At 36.6% G+C, this 19934-nt stretch overlaps 1 long non-coding RNA gene across 1 annotated transcript; it reads left to right on the top strand.

Moving 5' to 3' along the window:
- Nucleotides 1–10060: 10060 nt before the first annotated feature.
- On the top strand, nt 10061–19101 carry LOC311591343. The gene is made up of 3 exons (XR_014777071.1): nt 10061–10285; nt 17123–17165; nt 17448–19101. It is a non-coding gene; the product is annotated as an uncharacterized lncRNA (long non-coding RNA).
- The last annotated feature ends 833 nt before the right edge of the window (nt 19102–19934 follow it).

Genomic DNA, 19934 nt, shown 5'->3' with positions numbered 1-19934 from the left:
ATTGGAGTTATGTTCTTTCTTCCATATCTTCATATTTATGTTTATTTTTCTGCATTATGATAGGTATATGGGGGATCAGAGAATTATTTATATTGTTTTGACTTCTGTATACTCTTCCAGTGGTTGCTTATATAATATTCTACTTAGATGTGGTTATAACAAATATGAATTTTCATTTCTTACTACAGAATTGATATGTATTTCAGTAGCTACACCTTGAGTTCACATGTTTTTCCTTTAGATAGTCTTTTTTCATCACACTGAAGAGAATAATTTACTATACGTTTTATATTTTCTGAGAAATATGACATATCACTTGATATCAAAGTTAAAGACACTCCTGAAGTTAAATCTTTAAAACTCACTGAATTTTGAATTGGGTAATTTGAAGTAAATACTTTAACACCACCCACATCAGAACTCATTCCTATAATATACACAGCATATAGCATGTGAAAGTTTTTTTTGTTAAAACCACATTTGTATTACTATCAATTGGCCTCATATACAGAATTAAAAATGAAATCCCATTATTGGTTATATCAATAACCATACCATAATTCAGGGCATTAAATAAGATTATTCTCGTGAAAAATTTCTTCTCCAGGGTATTATTCAAGGCTGGGGAGATGGCATATTGTCAGTAATAACTATTGCTCATGAAGCAAACTGAACTTAGATGTTGAAAAATCTGTCTTAAGTTTCCAGAAGTCTGAACCACTTCTTGGCATCCATATGTGTTACATATGCCAGTATTGCATAGACATATGTACAGATAAACCATTCATAAAACAGTTAAAGAAAAATTAATTTAATAAAAATCAAGTTTACAAATCTTAGAAAATCTAATATGGTTCATGAAAATTTAATTTAATATATATATATATAAACATTTAGACTTTAGAAGCTCAATGTAAAAATAATTAAACAGTATTACATAATAAAATGAATGATTTATATAGTTTTCCTTACTTGACCCTTACAATAACCTCAATATCTTTGACATCTGTGCCAGAGGTCCAACAGAAATAGGAAACTCACTTTGTTGTAATAAAACTGGAACCAAGAAACTATTGATCACTTTAGAGCAACTAATATTAAACAGTAGTAATAGACAATGTTATAGTCATATTAAAAATCAGAAAGACCTCTCATATGATAAATGTAATGGTACAGAATTATAAGATATTCAAAGGACTAATAAATATATCACATTGAAAAGCAAAAATAAGAAACAGTATAAGAGGACAACTTTTTTGTTTACAAATATTTAATAGTATTAGTTCTTATAGGTATATTATTTTTTTCTTTTTTTAAATTTTTATTTTTTTAATTAATTTATTCATATTACATCTCAGTTGTTAGCCCATCCCATGTATCCTCCCATTCCTCCCTTCCTCCCACTTCCCCCCTACTCCCCTCCCCTATGTCTGTGTCTGAGGGGGACCTCCTCCCCCTGTATATGCTCATAGGGTATCAAGTCTCTCTTTGGTGACCTATTATCTTTCCTCTGAGTGCCACCAGGCATCTCCATCCAAGGGACATGTTCAAATATGGGGCACCAGAGTTTGTGTGAAAGTTAGATCTCCTTCTCCACTCAACAGTGGAGACTGTCCTGTCCATTGGCTAATCTGGGTAGGGGTTCGAGGTTTACTGCCTATTTTTTCCTTGGCTGTTGCCATAGTTTGCAGAGGACCCCAGGGCCCAGACTCGCCTGTAGTTTTCCAGGACCCGTTGGATCCTTCTATTTCCTCTTTCTCCCAGGCTTCTCACACTTAAAGTCTCAATAGGATGTCCTCCCCTCTTACCCACTATCCTGGTAGATACAGTTTTTCATGGGGACGTACACCTTGGACTAGTGTCTCGATATAAGTGAGTATATACCATTTAGCTCTTTTTGCTTCTGTGTGAACTCACTCATTATGACAATTTCTAGTTCAATCCATTTGTCCACAAATTTTGGAAATTCCTTGTTTTTAATAGCTGAGTAGTATTCCATAGTGTACCACAGTTTCTTTATCCGTTCTTCTATTGACGGACATGTAGGCTGTTTCCAAGTTCTGGCTATTATGAATAAGGCAGCTATGAACATGGTTGAGCATATGTCCCTGTTGTGTGGTAGTGCATTCTCTGGGTATATTCCAAGGAGTGGAATAGCTGGGTCTTGAGGAAGCCCTATTCCCATTTTTCTGAGAAAGCACCAGATAGCTTTCCAAAGTGGTTGTACTAGTTTGCATTCCCACCAGCAATGCAGGAGTGTTAAGAGGACAACTTTTGATCCCTTACCTGACAATCTATTTTATAATACTAATTAGAATGTGCACACATGACCCTGTTTACTGGTGAGTCAGATAATTCAGGACAATAAGTTCAAACCTACCTTTATATTTCCTGTGGCCCACTCCATCATCTCTGCAGATAAATGGAGCTGTTGACCATGTGGACAATAGGGTCTGAAACTTCCAATCTTCACCTTGATTCCAAGACCTTGTTGCAAATTGGAAATATAGAAAATGTCACTTTCCTCCTGCAGTTTTTCTCTTTGGTTTATATTCACTCTGTCACCAACTGGATTTGTGAAGTGTATATTTCTCAGAGTGTCATGAAGCTGAAATAGTAATAGCATACTATAGTGCATAATCCCTCTATTGAAACCAGACTGTGTAATCTGACTTTATCTTAAAGGCAAATTTAAGGAACAATCCAGGAGCTAAAATTCAATTAAAGCAACTGGATAAATAAAATTAACATCTCTGTGATAATCTGGAGACCTAAGTCATGGTGGGGTTCTGGAAGGATATGGGAGTGGGTCTAGGTGAGACTCCTAGTAGCAAGGGTCATGGAGACTGCACAGGACACTTTGTGAAGGGAGAGGAACACCAACAAACCCAAGAAAACTTCAGCCCAAACTTGGTCCTCCCTATGGGGATGGGGAATGCGAGGATAAAGAGCAGTGAGATTGAGGGGATGTCCAAACCATGCCTGGACCAACAAGAAACCCACCCCTTAGGAGAAAGACAGACTCTGACATTATTAATGACATTCTGCTATGTTTGCATATGGGGATCTAGCAAAGCTGTTCTCTGAGACCCTACACACAGAAGTAGATGGAAGCAGATGCTGAGATTCATAGCCAAACACAGGGTAAAATGTATGAAGTCTAGAGAAAAAGTTGGGAGGAAAGAAAGAAGTATCTGGGAGTAACAGAGATTCACAAGTGGGCCAAAATAGCTAGCTAACCAGGGCCCAGAGCAGCTTGTATGTTTGAAACAAACACTGAGGATCATGCAGAGACGGGACCTAGGACTCCTAGACATATAAAGCCAAAGGGCACCTTAGGCTTCATGTGTGCCCTATAATAAGGATCGATCAGGATGTGTCCGATTAAGACACAGTTGCAATCTGTATGATCACTAAAACCTGATGGAGATTCCTCACCTGGCCACAGGGAAGAGGAAATGCTAAGTCCTGATTCACTTGATGAGCTTGGATGAGTGGGTAAGAGGGCTCCTCTTTTCTGAGGAGTAGAGTAGTGGGGATGGATGTAAAGTGTGACTAGGAGGATCTGATAGAAGAGCCTACTATCAGGATATAAGAGAATAAATAAATTAATTAAATTTAAAAATTACCATAATGTTCCTGGAATTTTATAGCTTTCAAGAGTATACTACCAAACACAGAGACACACTTGCAGAACCAAATGAGATATGGAATATGAACACACACACATACACTGACACACACATAGACACTAACACACACACACACACACACATCCACATGTTACAACACATAGAGAGGTTCCTTAGTCATACAGAATATACACACAATACAGGGACACAATTATTTACACACAAATGCACATACATGTTGCCAAACTTATACGCAGACAAGCACACACAGGTAGAAAAGCATACAGATGTAGAAGAATAAAAAGCATATTCATAAGCACTCACACACACATATCCTGACAAGTACTCAGGAGAAAAATAGATAAAAACAACCACATGGAATGACACTGACAGACAAATTGATGGTCACACCCAATATACACAGAAAGTCAGGAATAAAGCCAGGCATACATAAAGTCACACACACACACACACACACACACACACACACACACACACACGCCACCAACAACAACACAGATATACCTATATGCAAGCACATTGAGCAAAACACAAAAAATACACACTCAATCACCTCACAACAAGTTCAATGACAAATACACATAGAAAGATAAAGACAGACACAAACACATACGGAAAGACATTGATTGCTACATACAAAAATTCATGTTCACTTCCACAGATAATTGGGAAGATAGGCAGGTAGAATGGAAACATCTATACGCAGCAACAGCAACACAAATATGCAAAGAGATGCACAGCAACAGGAAAAACATACACATATACAAAGTGGTAAGCACAATTTGTCACACGTGAATAAACATGTCCACACTGAATTGAATTCCAGAGCTATTTCCTATATAGCTAATCTCACAAGCCCAAGTAAGGATCCTACTACATACAGTCGGTGTTAATCAGTTTAAAAACCTTGGAAAAACCATCTGTACAGTTATTACAAAATATTTGACAATTAATAAGCAAGGGCTTATCCTCTCATCATGGAGAGGATTAATTTGCAAACACTGATTATACTTCCAGTATTGAATCAATGTGATGATATTAAGGTTCTTTGCATTCAATTCAATAGGCATCATAAACAATACCACCTACCAAAGTAGTGTCTTTACATTTTGCATTTTGCTTGTATTTCTTTTCTTTTTTCTTTAAATAATTTATTCAGATTACATCCCAATTGTTATCCTCTCACTTGTATCTTCCAATTCTTCCCTCCCTCCCTCTTTCACCATATCAAACTTTATATTTCATTTCTACTACACTCAGATTGTGCCTGTGAGAGGCTTATAAAAGTATGTCTTTGAAGACATCAAATATTATACAACAGAAGAAACAGTACCTTAAGGCGCACATGATTGGAGTTGTTCAATGTGCTTATTTTCTGATGAACTAGATATTGAAATAACCACTCATGACTGGCATGGGCTGAGGCGTACACGGCATTGTATATGTCATAACTGCTACTACTAAAGGCCATGTCAAAAGTCTGTTCCATTAGCCATTCCAATGTGGCACTGGATGAGCAGTTCTTCATTCTGTTACTGTTAGATGCCAAGGCTTCACAGTTAAAGTACATCCTCTCTTGGCTTGCCAGGTATTTGTCAGAGTATTTGATAAGGTTCACTGTCTTGGCAAAATTTTTGAAACCTGAAATATCTGGATGATAGTGAGCAAGAGAAAGAGTCCAATGAAATGAATCAAATGTGTGGTTGCTCTTACTAATAGCATCATCCCACTGGGACGTTGTGATCCATATTCTCTTTGTAACTGGGGATTCCCACATTCTTAAACTCAAAGCAAATGTATAATCTATGTCACCATAAATGATGACAGCATTTATGGAAGATGTCATGATTTGATTGTAATACACTTCTTCTCTTGACATGTATAACTCCATGTTGACTGGGATCATGTTCACAAAGGCAAAGCAGACTGTGCTTTTTTCCATCTCCCTCCTCAAATAAGAAAGAAATTGTATGCCTTGATCATTGTCTGAGATGACTAGCCCAACCCAATTCCATCTGAAATAAAGTATGAAGGAGATCATGGCCAGAGCTGAAGATATGTCCTTGGGGGCCATCTTATATAGATGGGGAAATTGTTCATGATCACTAAGGACAGGATGGAAAGGTCCAAATGAAAGCTGAAGGACTTAGGACACAGGTAGCAGCATGAGGTAGCATGCATATGTAAGAACTTGTAAACACATTTCTCTTCAGAGAGTTCTAGAGAAACCAATTAGCTGTTATGCCTTCCATCATCTCTATTTCAAAGAAGGACAAGTGGAAGACCCATCATGTCTCTAAATATTAAGGCCCTTGAACAAATACATTAATATGGTCATGAGGTATTATCCTTCTTAAACTCTACTTAGAATATCTGAATTGTACCAAAGAGTCATAATATCAAAATTCCCACTCCAGAAACTCTCACCTTATGAGCCATGAAGAATTCCATTAATATCTGCATTGTTGCAGTTGTTTCCCAGTTTGGTCCTGTAAGTGACACTGCACACATTGGCTCTCTTGTACAGTCATAATGAGGATGAACATTGTTTATGTTCATATGCATATAACTGGTAAATTGTGACAGTGAATTACAACCAAATACCATATACTCAAACAGAGAGATATTTGGTAAAAGACCAGGGTTCCTGTTGACTTCATCCATGAAAAAAGCCAATGCAAAAGCAAATCGCTGGCTTTTTGCTGTGGTGCTATAAAAGGAAACAGCATTTATTATGGACAGAGAAATACAGCTAATCATTTGCAATGAGTACAAGCAACATCCTTTATTGAACACTATTTCCTCCCACCTCCAAAGATTGAACAGACGTGCTGTGTTGTGAGATTATAATGACATAAGAAGCTGGAAGTTACAAAAACTTTAAACACTCCTGAGAGTGTATCTCCCATATATAATACATGATATTGATGTCTTCCACAGAGACTGTTTCTATGTCTTGTTTTTGGATGCTGTCTCAGAAGGTAAAGGCATGAGCATAGGTTTTACCAATGAGAAAGTCTCAAGAAATTTTAATTTGAAATTATTGAGCAATATAAAAATATATGTGACTGTGAGATGCCTTAGGTTTTTATCATGAAATTAATGGAATTAGCTAAGGAAGTGAAAGGAAGAATAATGAGTGCACAGTAGCCCTTCTCAGGGGCTACATTTCACCCCTATACTTAAATTTATTTATAATTAGTGTCAATATATTTAGCAAATCATGTTATATCCGTCTGCATCTCCTGTGTTTTTTCTTCCAGTTTGACTACTAGAGAAATAAAATCCTTTTGTAAATTTTACTGTTATGCAAAATCATATAGCTAATGAATAATTGATAAAAATATGTACGTATGCACATTTTTGTGTGAACAGGAGCAATGCATTTATTAGGCCATAATAACAAAATACTAACCATGGTTTTTTAAAAATTATACATTGCTTTAGACTATTTTATCTAAATGCACATGCACATATTTGCTTCAAGTACTGAGATCAGAGATTAAGATTAGAAACCACCACCCCACTATGATTCACCTATTTTTTCTTTACACACACGTGATATAATCACAGGATATAATCATATCCTGGTAACATAATTTTTCTCCTAGAATACATCCTTAGCTAGATGTGGTGGTACGTGCCTTGTAATGCCAACACTCAGTGAGGCAGAAGCAGTAAGATTACTGTTAGATTAAAGACAGCATTTTCTATGAAATGAGTCCAGAACAACCAAAACATTAGCAAAAACTGTCTCTACAAACACTATTTTGACCAACTCTCTGGTAAAGCTAACATAACTCTAGCTCCCTGCTGATAACAAGGAACATTCAGAAATTGCAGTGAGCTTTGTAAGTGTCATAATTCTTGCTTATAAAATAGAATACGAAAATGTTAATTTTTAAATAAAAACAGGCAACACATCAGTTGGTATAAAATAATAGCATATTATGTTTATGTTTATGAGAAAAAGAATTTCTGTCTCTTCCATGTCAAGTCCTATCTGACCAATACACATCATTCTGGATGATTCATTCAGAATCAAATACAATAAGTTTCCATTTAGAAATTGTATCTCTGTGATGTTTTTATTTATAAAAACAGAGGCTTTTTAGAATATTCTTTACCTATACACAGAACATTTTTCATTGAGAATTTCAGTAACAGAAAAAAGATTTTGTATTCAGGACTTGTGCTTTCAATCACTATATCCTACAACAAATGTGGGAAATATCAATTATTTAAGCTGTATGAGTTGCCTAGTTGTCCAATGTTCTGTGTTTGAAAACATCTCCGAGAAACTCAAAAACATCATATGAATCCCATGTTTCTAAAAATTGAGCTATGCATAGCAAAATTACTGAAACGGAAATGAAAGAGATAAATATGACTTAAGTCTCAGTAAATAAACTTTTCAGACACAAAAAGAGAGGATGTATGGATATTAAATAATGGTAAAATTGAATTAGTAGGTAGCTTCTCTGTCTGACCTCAAGTGTTGCCACCTAACACCAGGCACAACTGTCACTCAGGAAAGCAAAAAGGGATGTAAGCTGTCACCAGGATAAGTGATAGCCTCGCTTTTCAAGGAATCCAAATATCCTTTACAGTCCAAGAGTGTGAAGAACTCGACTTGGTTATACATAAAGGCTAGTGTTTGTACAACTACACAAATGAAATATGGAGCAATAGGAACATAGTTCTCAGTAACCTGATCTCTTACTTCCATTCTCAATTGAACTTCAAAAACCGTAGTGTGACCACATGCAAGGAATTGGAGAAAGTGCCTTTGTATCTATGTGGAATCTCTCAAGAGCCACGTGTAGCACAAACACTACTAACACAAGCACTACAAACACTACATGCACTAGGAGATACATCAGACTCTATAGCGATTTACTTTAATGTACTTAGGATAAAACTTGTTGAAATATATTGGATTGCTTTTGGTCATATATCACTGGCTATGGTACAATGTAAACTCTGACTAGGAGGAGTATATATTTTGAGTCAACGTGAGAGATGTTTTCTCAGTCAGCCCACAGCTTTAAATGAGGTGCCCAAATAAAAATAAAATCAGAACACTCCTGAAAAGAATTAAAAGTAGAAAAAAGGCAAGGTGTCTCTAAAGAAGTAATGGTTCACTCTTGGTATGCAGGCTGTGAGAACAGGACAGAAGACGGAAAGTATTGCTATGATCCTCATCAGATACCTCATGAAATATGTGTCAGGATATTCACATGGAAGATTTTAAAAGCACTTACTATAGATTCAGATATTTGCTCCAGTCCTCTCTGTCTATTGTCTCAGAGGTTGCTTGAAAGGAAGAAGACACAATTTGTCTCCAAGTCCTGTTCTTTATCTTCTTTCATCTTCATTTTCCAAAAGCACCTAGGATGAATTAAACTGGCCAGGAGAAGGGGGATGTTCCATAGCAAGAAACGGAAAATCCAAACACACATATTTGTCCTTCCTTAAACCTGGGCAATGTGGAATCTGAACTGCAATCAGCACATCAAGTGAGAACCTATGTTTTTTGACCTGGTTTTATTTCTCTGGACCAAGAGACTCTAACTGTATGCTCTTGTTTCCTTGTTTTTCACATTGATCCTGATTGCTGGAGGAGTTTTTAACAATCTCTTCCCTGGGGTGCAACTGATGTTCACAGTCCTTAGGAAAAGCAAGGGTAGGTAAATAAATATGTGAATAGTTCAGTACAAGGTTCAATGACATCACACGTTTTAAAATTTAAAGAACCTGAGAGAAAAGTCTTTTGTTCAAATTTGTTCCTTTGAATGTCCAAACAAAATGATTACGTGAGGGAAATAAAAATGACCTCAGTGCATTCTATCAGATGATCAACATTGAAACATGAAGAAATGGTTAAGGAAGTCCTCACAACACTCCAATTAACGGGGACGCATTGGGAATTGCATTGTAAAATCCAAGTCAGAGAGAGATTGTACACATTTACAGCAAATGAGACTCAAAAATCAAGCATATGGGGACCATGCTACACTTTTCACTGATATAGATTATCCAAACAAAGCCTTTGTTTCCATTGCCTTCAAAATCAATAAACAGGTCCATTACAGATATCTACTCAGTATTGCTATATCCAAAATTATCTACCTTGTTTACAAATTAAAGGTTGATATTTAAAGGTTCAGCAAGATCTAGAGAGAACATCAGGTCTGTTACCTTGTTTCAAATCTTAATAAATACCAAGCAGTCCTACACCCAACCAAACATTGTTCATGAGAATGTAAGCTGAATTTTTAAATTCTAAATTATTATCTCCCTCCCAGATTCTCCATTTTCTAATTCAATAATGTGTGCTGACCCATTTCTTCTACTTTTTTTGATTCACTAAATTGCTTTTTCTCATTTTCCATTCCAGTCATGGCAGTGAAGAAGTATTGTCTTGAGTATCTCAGAAGCAAATAACAACTGGGAAGCAACACTTTGTTTAATCTGTAAACTCTTCTGTAATTTTTCTATTCATCTACTGATGCATTCATGCTCATGAGCTTCTTCAAATGCATATGGACTGCAAGAAGAGCAGGACTAGTGCAGAAAATTGTCGGGTTTGTGTGCTGATATATAATATGTAGCATGCGAGATGAGACAAGGTTTGTATTTTTTTCTGTGTCTTGTTATGTAGTGAAGAAACATCATTTAACTTATACATGACCTGTGGTTCTGTGATGAGCTCCCCTGGAGTGCTAAGACATGGATAGAAAGGAAAGTCACCAGAGAAGGCTTTCCAAGGTATACAGAAAAAAATTCATCTTTTAAGCTGGCAAGTGAAATCTCCACTATGTGATGTGGAACATGGTATCCAGTTTTAGTGTTTAATAACTACTATTTATTTAAAAATTCATACAATTTAGTGGGATACCTTATGGGACAGTCACTCACACATGTCAGGTACCTAACAAGCATTTTTCTCTGTCATCCGTATCTAGTATTAACTTACTACTGATTTCATTCCTCAGTTCAAAATCCCCCTTTTGATTCTCTGTCATTTGTGAGCTTTTGCTTGCTCAATTTGTGAAATAACTGTGGTATTTTCTTCTGTATTATTCTAAATAGTGGCCTCTTAAAAGTTTTTTTGAGACAGAATTTATCTGTCTGTATCCCTTGCTGTCCTGGAATCACTCTGTAGACCAGGCTGGCCTCGAACTCATTGAGTCTACATGGCTCTGCCTCCAAAGTGCTGGGATTAAAGGCTTGTTCCACCTCAACCGACCTGTCAACCATATCCCAATACCTTCAGGCATTTTAAGGCATAAGTACAGTCTATACATGGCCCCTGGTTGATGTTTCAGTTTCATCAATCCCCCTTTGGCACATATTATTGGTGCTTTTGGTCTTCTTGTAAAGCTAGTGTTCCCTCCAAGGCCTTCTTTGCTCCCACTTCTCCACAACCTGTGCTCTGCCATGTTTCAATGTATTCTCAGCATTCATTTCAATTGATTTCTTGGTTGAGCCTCTTAACAGACAGCTATTGTAGGTTCCTGTCTGTGAGTACAACAGAGTATTGTTAATAGTGTCAGAGGTTGACTCTCTTGCACGGTGTTGATATGAATTACTTGGACAGTCCCTCAATTTCTGCTCACTCTGTAACACCTCACATCTTGAAGGCAGGGTAAATTTTGGTTCAAAGTATTTTGGGGTTTGTTTCTGTTCCCCACTCACTATTAGGAATCTAGTCTATATAGAGGTTTTTCTCTTCAGTCTACGTGTGTCCTGTTGGTAGGTTGCCTTAGTTTGGGTCACCATGATATCATTTTCCTCTGACTTGGCACTGAGCAATAATTGAAGAAGAAATTTCCTAATTCTACTCACCTGTCCTCTGTACTCTGTGTCTTCTGGACTCCAGTTGAAATCCAGAGTGATAGCCATCTCCACAGGTATTTATTGGTGATGCCCCTTCCTATCTAAATTCCTACCTGTGTCTTCTAAATCTAATCAGATTTGTTTAAAGATTTATTTATTTATTATGTATACAATGCTCTGCCTACATGCATGCCGGCAGGATCTCATTGCAGATGGTTGTAAGCCACCATGCACTTGCTAGGAATTGAACTCAGGACCTACAGAAGTCCTCCCAGTGCTCTTATCCAGTGTACCATTGCCTCATCCCCATCTAACCATATTTATATTTAAAATCTGGGTTAAGTAAAGTATTTATACAATGAAATACATTGTTTTTCAAATTGTTCAGGTTTATTCTCTCATTTTTAGATGACTGATGGATGATTGGAATTTGTGGATAAGAAAACAAAACTAAGAGATGGAGGTGACTAATGAGAAAGGTGGAAGAGGCTTAGATTATGTTCAGTTGTTCATTTAATCATCTTTACAATAATCACTTGCTTCTGTGTGCTGAATACTTCAAAACAAATACAATTATTTTATGTAGTATATTTATTTATTTATTTATGTAATGTGTATGCATGTGTGCTTCTTCACGGACTTGGTTAAATGGTTCTCTCTTTGTGCAGTGTGAGTCCTGGGATGGAATTCAGGGAGTCAGGCTTTGTCACCCCTCCAGTGGAATCTGTGTGAGAAATACTACACAGGCCTGATGCTAAGACCCCCAAAAAGAAGAGAATCTCCTGGACTGGGGTTGATGTTCCTGCTGGGAGAAAAACTGCAGTTAAATTTCTCACATTGTGTTTGGATATATTCTTTGTTCTTTATTTTTAACTGTATTTCACTCCCAAAGTAGGAATCTCAGACATAACCATGGTCGCTAAGAGACGACCCTTACTTGGGACTGCATCCAGAGACTGTCCAGGTCCAGAGTAGTCCTGCTCTGCTTATACTTATTAAAAGAAACATGACTAGAAATTAATCATTAGATAATAAGTTATGCTATGGTCTACAAAGAAATGGAGTTTTTTTAAAAAAAAATTCAGGAAGTGGCACTCAGATATCAGAAGACGTAACACCTAATCTCTGTTCACCAACACTTCTAGAACCTCAGTTCCCAGGGACCTATCCCTGACTGAGCCTGTCCATGGCAGGTGGTTCCTGAACCGAAGGGCTTGGAGGAAGGTTATCTCTCCTTTTTTTTTTACATACTTTTTCAAACAGTGATAAAGACCTCGCTATAGAGTACTGCAGACTCCTCAGCAAAGGACAGGCTGAGGCAAGAGGGCAATCTCAGTCCAAGGATAGAGTTGTGTTCTTGGCAGCTTTAAGTCATATGTCTGAAGGTAGAGGAATAAAAACCTCAAAAAAGAAGTTGGCATACTTTTGTGACTTTTTGTTAAAAGTGAGTCCCTGGTTCCCGAGGGAAGGAAGCCTGTCTTTAGAGAACTGGAAAAGAGTAGGAAAAGAAATGAGGAGATACTATGAGGCTCATGGTCCAAGTCAGAGACCAGCACAGACATTTTCCTTGTGGGTAAATGTTAGAGATCTGTTATCAGACAAACCTGAAATGGAGTTCTTTGTAGAGTAAGCACCCTCTGAGGAGGAGGCTGCTCCATTAAGAGCCAGACCAGAAAATATGCTACAAAGGGTTGTTCCTCCCTCTGAGAGATCAGACATATTCTTAAAACAGCTTTCATGAAAAATATCTATACTCTTTGCCAGGAACTAATTAGAAAAAGAGGGAGTGTGAATGCCTCAGCCAGCGCTAGGTCCAGGGGATAGCCTACAGCGTAGGTTTATAAGGAAGACATTTTTTGTGCTGTCAAAACCTACAAGGAGGTAACAACTAGAAAATTTCATTTTTTTTCTTGTGGTCAGCAGGGTCACATTACTGGTGACTGCTACAATGAAAAGCAGACCTTCAAAAGATGAACAAGTCTCCGGGGCTATGTCCTTGGTGTAAGGAAGGAAAATTGGAAATATGAGTGTAAATCAAAGTTTCACTAAGATGAAACCCCACCTACAGATGGGGAGACAAAAAATGAGATAAAGGGCCAGCCCTCAGCCCCTAATAGAAACAGGGCACACAGAGGAGGAACAAAGTAGCTTGGATCCTCTGGCCCCTGAATTGAACATCTTAGACCTGCAAAGAGCAACATCAGGAAGTGCAGGATTAGATATTGCAGTAGATAAGGATTATCTGTTTTCTCTTTATGAGGGAACGTAGTTGATAGGGACAAGATTTAATGAGCCATTAGCTTGAGGTAGCTTTGGCCTTATAATTGCATGAAGTTCAAATTATAAGAAATATTTGAAGTGCTCCCAGAAGTAATTGACTCTGACTTCCAGGGAGAAATAAAGATTATGATTGGGTCTTTAAAGGAGACTGTACAATTGCACAAGAATCAGTGGGTAGCTCAGCTTCTGTTGCTTTCCTTTTGTTCAGCTGCCTAATCCAATTTTAAAGCAGGATAGAGGCAAAGAGGGATTTGGTTTCATGGACGCAATAGCTTGGTCTCAAGAAATAACTAAATAGAGACCTCTAAAAACCATGAAGGTAGAAGGGAAAGATGTTTAAGGAATACTAGACACTGGAGCAGACAGATCAGGAAGATGGAGATTTTTACAAGATTGAAGAACTGTAAATAAGACTATGCCTCATATGGGGGCACTTCAACCTCATTTCCTTCTCCTGTTGCTGTTTCCAAAGACTTTTATTATATTATTGTTATAAATCTAAAACATTGTCTTCTCACTATTAAATTGCACCCTGAAGATTCTCATAAATTTTCATTTAGGATACTTTCAGTTAACTTTCAGAGACCTTATCAAAGATATCAGGGGAAAGTTTTGCCACAGGGAATGAAAAATAGTCCCACTGTTTGTCAGAAATTTGTAGACCAGGTAAGTTATGTAAAGGTGTATTTGTTTTAATCTCAAGTTTAAGGTCTTAGTATGGGCTTCAGTTTGTCCACAGGTGATAATTGCCTTGTGTAGGACATGGTCTTTGCCAGGTACAGTTAGTATAATTCTGAGGACTGTGAAAAGTATAAATAGGAGAGAGAGAGAGAGAGAGAGAGAGAGAGAGAGAGAGAGAGAGAGAGAGAGAGAGAGAATGTGGAATGTGTGGTGGTTTAAAGAAAATCGACCAATGGAGAAATGGTGGCATCTTGGAGCTGACAGAGAGCAAGAGGAGTCCTTGGAGGATGGTGCTCCCAGAGAGAAAGAAAGGTTCTTCCATCAACTCTAAACCCCGCGAGGAGAAGCAAACAGGTTTATACACATTTCTCCAATAAACTTCTTCCTCTAGTATGTATTTTTGGTGTGTCAGAAGCGTTTGAAGTGGAAAAGGGAGGTAGAGGCAGTAAATACCAAAAATAAATCAAGTTTGAAATAGGTGTCAATGGACATAAGAATAAACATGCAGAAGGCTGAACGACTGCCTGTCCATTTGTCAGTAGATTAGTGGAAATTCTTCCCTTGAGCTTGTGACCTCACAAGCCATACATGTTTTGACCAGGTTTATATAACATGTGTGTATGTACTTTCATGGAGGAGGCATAAAATATTATCAGAGATGGTTGATTGCCACCCAAACATCCATTCCACTTCTTCCCTTTCATGTCAGTGCTATACCTATATCTGGGTAACTAGATGGATGACCTTTCTTCTCCATCAGCTTTCCTGCACTATAAACATAAACCAGTATGGAGGAATCTTCCAGATCAGTTCCACTTTAATTTCTGTGTCTTTATTCATGAGGACTTCAGCCATAGGGGCTCATCATATGTTTCTAATAGGAGACTAAGAACAATGGTAATATACTTTCTTTTGGAAGGTTCTGAGGGTTCCCTGTCTATCAAGTCAAATTAAGGTTGACATTGTGGTTTTTACTTAGATGTCTGTTTTTTATTACATTTTACTAAACCTTCCACTGGGTTTGTTTTTTTTTTCCTTAGAAACTTATGGCTTCTTGGATCAACATTATTCATCTATGTTGCAAAACTTAGTTAAAACATTTGAACTTTAGCTTATCTGGGTGTGAGTTAACTTTCCCATATAAATACTTCCAGATCAATTCAATTTTACAAAAATTAGTTTTTATTAGTATTGTACAGATTTCCTTTGTGTTTGTATATGGTGCATTTTCATTATCCATCTATCCATTCAACAGTGAGACACATTGACACCACGTTAACTTCTTAGATAATATAACAGGGATGTGTTGGTGTCTGTCATAGCATACAGAGTTATTTGGGCACATGCTAGATCCTGTAGCAGTTTCAGTTTTAGCCTTTTGAGAATTCTATAAACTTATTTCTACAGGGTTTTGGTCACACTATCACTTAGACTGAATAAAGGGTCCTCTTTCAGTTCTTCTTGGAAGGTCCAATAGAATACTGTGCTGAATGCCTTTGGACTATGTTTTTTGTAGACTTTTGATGACTGCTTCTATTTCCTTAGTGGATATAGGATATTTTAATTTGCCTGATATTGATTCAACTTTGATAATTGTCCACACCATTTACATTTTAAATTTGGTGTCATATAGGCTTTTGGTGAAAGACCTAATGAGTCTTTGGATTTCCTCACTATCCATTGATACGTCTCCCTTTTTATTTCTGATTTTGTTAATTTGGGTATGCCATCTTTGTATTTTAGTTAGTTTGCCTAAAGGTTTGTCTATCTTGCTGATTTTCTCAAAGAACTAGCTCTTGGTTTTGTTCATTCTTTGAATTGTTGTCTTTGTTTCTAATTTATTGACTTCAGCCCCGATTTTATTATTTCTAGCCATCTTCTCCCCTTGGGTGTGTCTGCTTTTTCTTTTGTTTGTTTGTTTTCAGGTGTTACATTAGGTTGCTTGTATGCAGTATCTCCAGTCTCTTTATGAAGCCACTTAGTGCTATGAACTTTCCTCTTAGCATTGTGTCCCAATGGTTTGCATATGTTGTCCTTTCATTTTCATTGAATTCTAGGAAGTCTTTAATTTCTTTATTTCATCCCTGACCCAGTTGTCATTGAGTACAGCATTGTTCAGTGGCCATGTGTTTATAGGCATTTTATTAATTCTACTGTCGTTGATGTTCAACTTTAGGCCATGGTGGTCTGATAAGATGCAGGAGATTCTTTCAATTTTTTGTATCTATTGAGGTTTGTTTTGTGATCAATTATATGGTCAACTTTGGATAAGGTTTTATGTAGAGTAGAGAAGAAGGTATCCTTTTTCCTGTTTGAGTAAAAAGTTCCATGGATGTCTGTTAGGTCCGTTTGACTCATGGTTTCTGTTAGCTTGATTATTTCTCTATTTAGTGTCTGCCTTGAGGATCTGCCCATTAGTTAGAGTGGGTGTTGAGATCTCCCACTGTTATTTTGTTGGGGTCGATGAGTGATTTAAACTTTAAAAGTGTTTCTTTTACAAATTCAGTTGCCCTAGCATTTAGGGCATAGATATTAAGGTTAGTAATGTCCTCTTGGTTGGTTTTTCTTTGATGAGAACAAAGTGTCATTCTCCACCTTCGTATATCAATTTTCAAAGAATTCTACTTTATCATGTGTTAGAATGACTACTTCTGCTTGCTTTCTAGGTCTATTTGTTTGGAAAATCTTTTTGCAGCCATTTACTCTCAGGTAATGTCTATATTCTTGCTTAGATGTGTTTCTGAATGCAGATGAATGGTGGATCTTGTTTTTGTATCTATTTTATTAGCCCTTGTCTTTTTATTGGGGATTTGAGGCAATTGATGTTGAGAGATATTAGTGACTAGTGGTTATTGAATCCTCTTATTGTGGAGTTGTTAGTGACTATGTGTGGGGGGTTGTTTTGGTTTTGCTGATGCGAGATTATCTGTGTACTGTGTTTTCTTGGGTCCCCAGTGCTCACCACCACTTTGTCCTACTGTAACAGAACAGAACAGAACAGAACAGAACAAAAGAACTGGACACTGACACTTGATCAGACCTGGCAGGATTCATTTCTCTCAGCACGCTGGACACTCACATCCTGCATCCTTCATGTTCCAGCTGCAATTGCTTCAGTTGCTGTTGCTTATTAGAACAGGACGCCTCACAAGACAGCTTCAAAGAAAACTCCAATCCCAATTATTACAGCACTTCTAACACTCCCACAGGGGACTCATATTAACCATGGAATGCCTCAGCATTTAGAAACTGGGTCACAAATGTTATTCCTGGCTTCTTTAACCATATTCCAATTATATTAGGGCCAAATCAACTGATAGGAACCTTAAGAGAATGAAGCCCCATTTCTCCTGAGGGGGGTTGGGTAGGTTTTTTGTTTTCTTAGGCTATTTTCAGTGGGAGTTAGTTATTATAAGTTATTTTTGGTATCATTCAGACAGAAAAGGATATTGAACTCAGGGATGTGGAGATAGGGATAGAAAAGAAAGATGGGAGATACAGAAATATATAGGGAAAATAGGACAAAAGTACATTATTGAATCTACTCCTAAATTAAGGCCTAATTGTTAATCATAAATAATGTTATTTTTAATAACTTGTTATAGAATTTTGCATATAGATGAAAAATAAGTTTAAGTTTGACACACTGGTAGAGAACTCAATTTTAAGATTATTCACCACACACATTTTATATATTTATACATAATATGAGATATTACACCTATACAACTCAAATAGAATACAAGGTTTACTTTCATTACCTTGAAAAGTGCTATTGCAAGTTGTTTAGGCTAAGTAATACAATGTATTAGTTAGTTGATCAAATCATGGCCATGCCAGTTACTAGTCTATATTTGTCACAAAATATATATCCTAGATTTAACAGATAGAAATGATTCTATAGATATATAAGGTAAAATAGTTAAAGTCTGCAAAAGAATCAGAGACCTACAGAATATGACATTTAAAGATGCTTTTATTATTTTAAATTATTTATTATTCCTTGTCAAGAAGACACGTTAAATCCTTGCAACACCAAGCCTTCCTCAAAGAAGATGATGAGCATCAGAGAATCTCCTTATGGGGAGGGCTTCAAATGCTTCAAACCATCCACTGGACAAACAGTTTACATTTCTGCCACAGACATAATTATGCTGAAAAATAGGCAAGGCTGGATGCAGGCAGAGTTGACTGCAAACCTCTGACAAAACACATTAAGCAAGTCCTCAATAACTATTGCCCCACAAATATGTCTGTCAGATATGTTGGGCCAGAAGGCTGAAGATGATACTCCAAAATTATGGAGAGTTTTGGGTGACTGTTTCAGAAGCAAACTGTCTCAATCATGTTTTCATTTTGGAAACTGCTAAGTGGTACTTCTGATTTACTTAAATAATTAAGTTTTATTCCTCCTCAAGTCTCTGGTGGGGTTGAAGACAAGATAGTTTAGTCTTACAATTAAGCTTAGTTGTTTAGGAGTTAAGATGTTTTTAGGTCTAGATAGATGCTTTAAGTTGGTACAGAGGTAATATGATAATATTGTTTTTACATTCAGTATTTTAGATGCACCAAGTTAGGAAAGATGATTTCTTCAAGACTGCCAAATACAAATAGCCAAAACACTATGAATGTAACATTTTTGTAAGTCCTGATTATTCTATTGTTCTTCTTGTTGTATGTAGTTTATTTTCTTTATGTGTAATAATATAACTTTATATGTAAAAAAGAAATAAAATAAAAATATTTAAAAAAGGAAAAACTAATTCTAGTGAAGATTTTTTATAATATTTTTCTATTTTTTAAAAATGAAAGAATTTGAGTTGTGTGCATGTGTGTGTTTAGTGTGTCTGTCTTGGTATATTTTTGTCTGCACCTATGAGTGTATGTAACCATGCAGCCCAAAAGAAGATTAGGTTTTCTTTTTGTAGATATTGTAAGAGGTTGTTAGGAAAATCATTTTGTCAAGACTGAACTGGATATTGAATCAGATCCTCTACAATAGCAAAGCATACTACTAGCTACTAAGTTGTCAATCCAGCTTTGCTAACATATTTCTATCTGCTTATCAAGACATTACTCTTTCTTCCAGGTTCTATTCCTTTAATTTATATAATAGTATTAGTGATATTTACATTGCCCCTGTAATAAGAACATAGTTTCAAATAATTTGCAAACAACAGGTCACTTTCTACAATCTCCTTATATTTGATTCTCACTATTGAATTGACACAAAAGTCATTCATTCATCCAAGTAATAAAGAAAGACGTTTGAATTTAGTTTGAACAATTTGTATATTATTGCAGAAAAGAGCATTTCCACACTATGAACATGCCAAAAATCTAAGTCTTCTGAAAAAAGAGGTTTAACACATGTTTATACGGGAAAGGAAGAAAACATTAGTAGATATGATCCTGACTAGCATCACCATTAGTAGAAACAGTGAGAGTCATTCTTAAACAAATAGATATCACACTGCA

The sequence above is a fragment of the Acomys minous genome (genome assembly GCF_964271855.1).
Source record: "Acomys minous genome assembly, chromosome: 20".
Taxonomy (NCBI): Eukaryota; Metazoa; Chordata; class Mammalia; order Rodentia; family Muridae; genus Acomys; species Acomys minous.
This window is presented reverse-complemented; position numbering and strand designations above follow the sequence as displayed.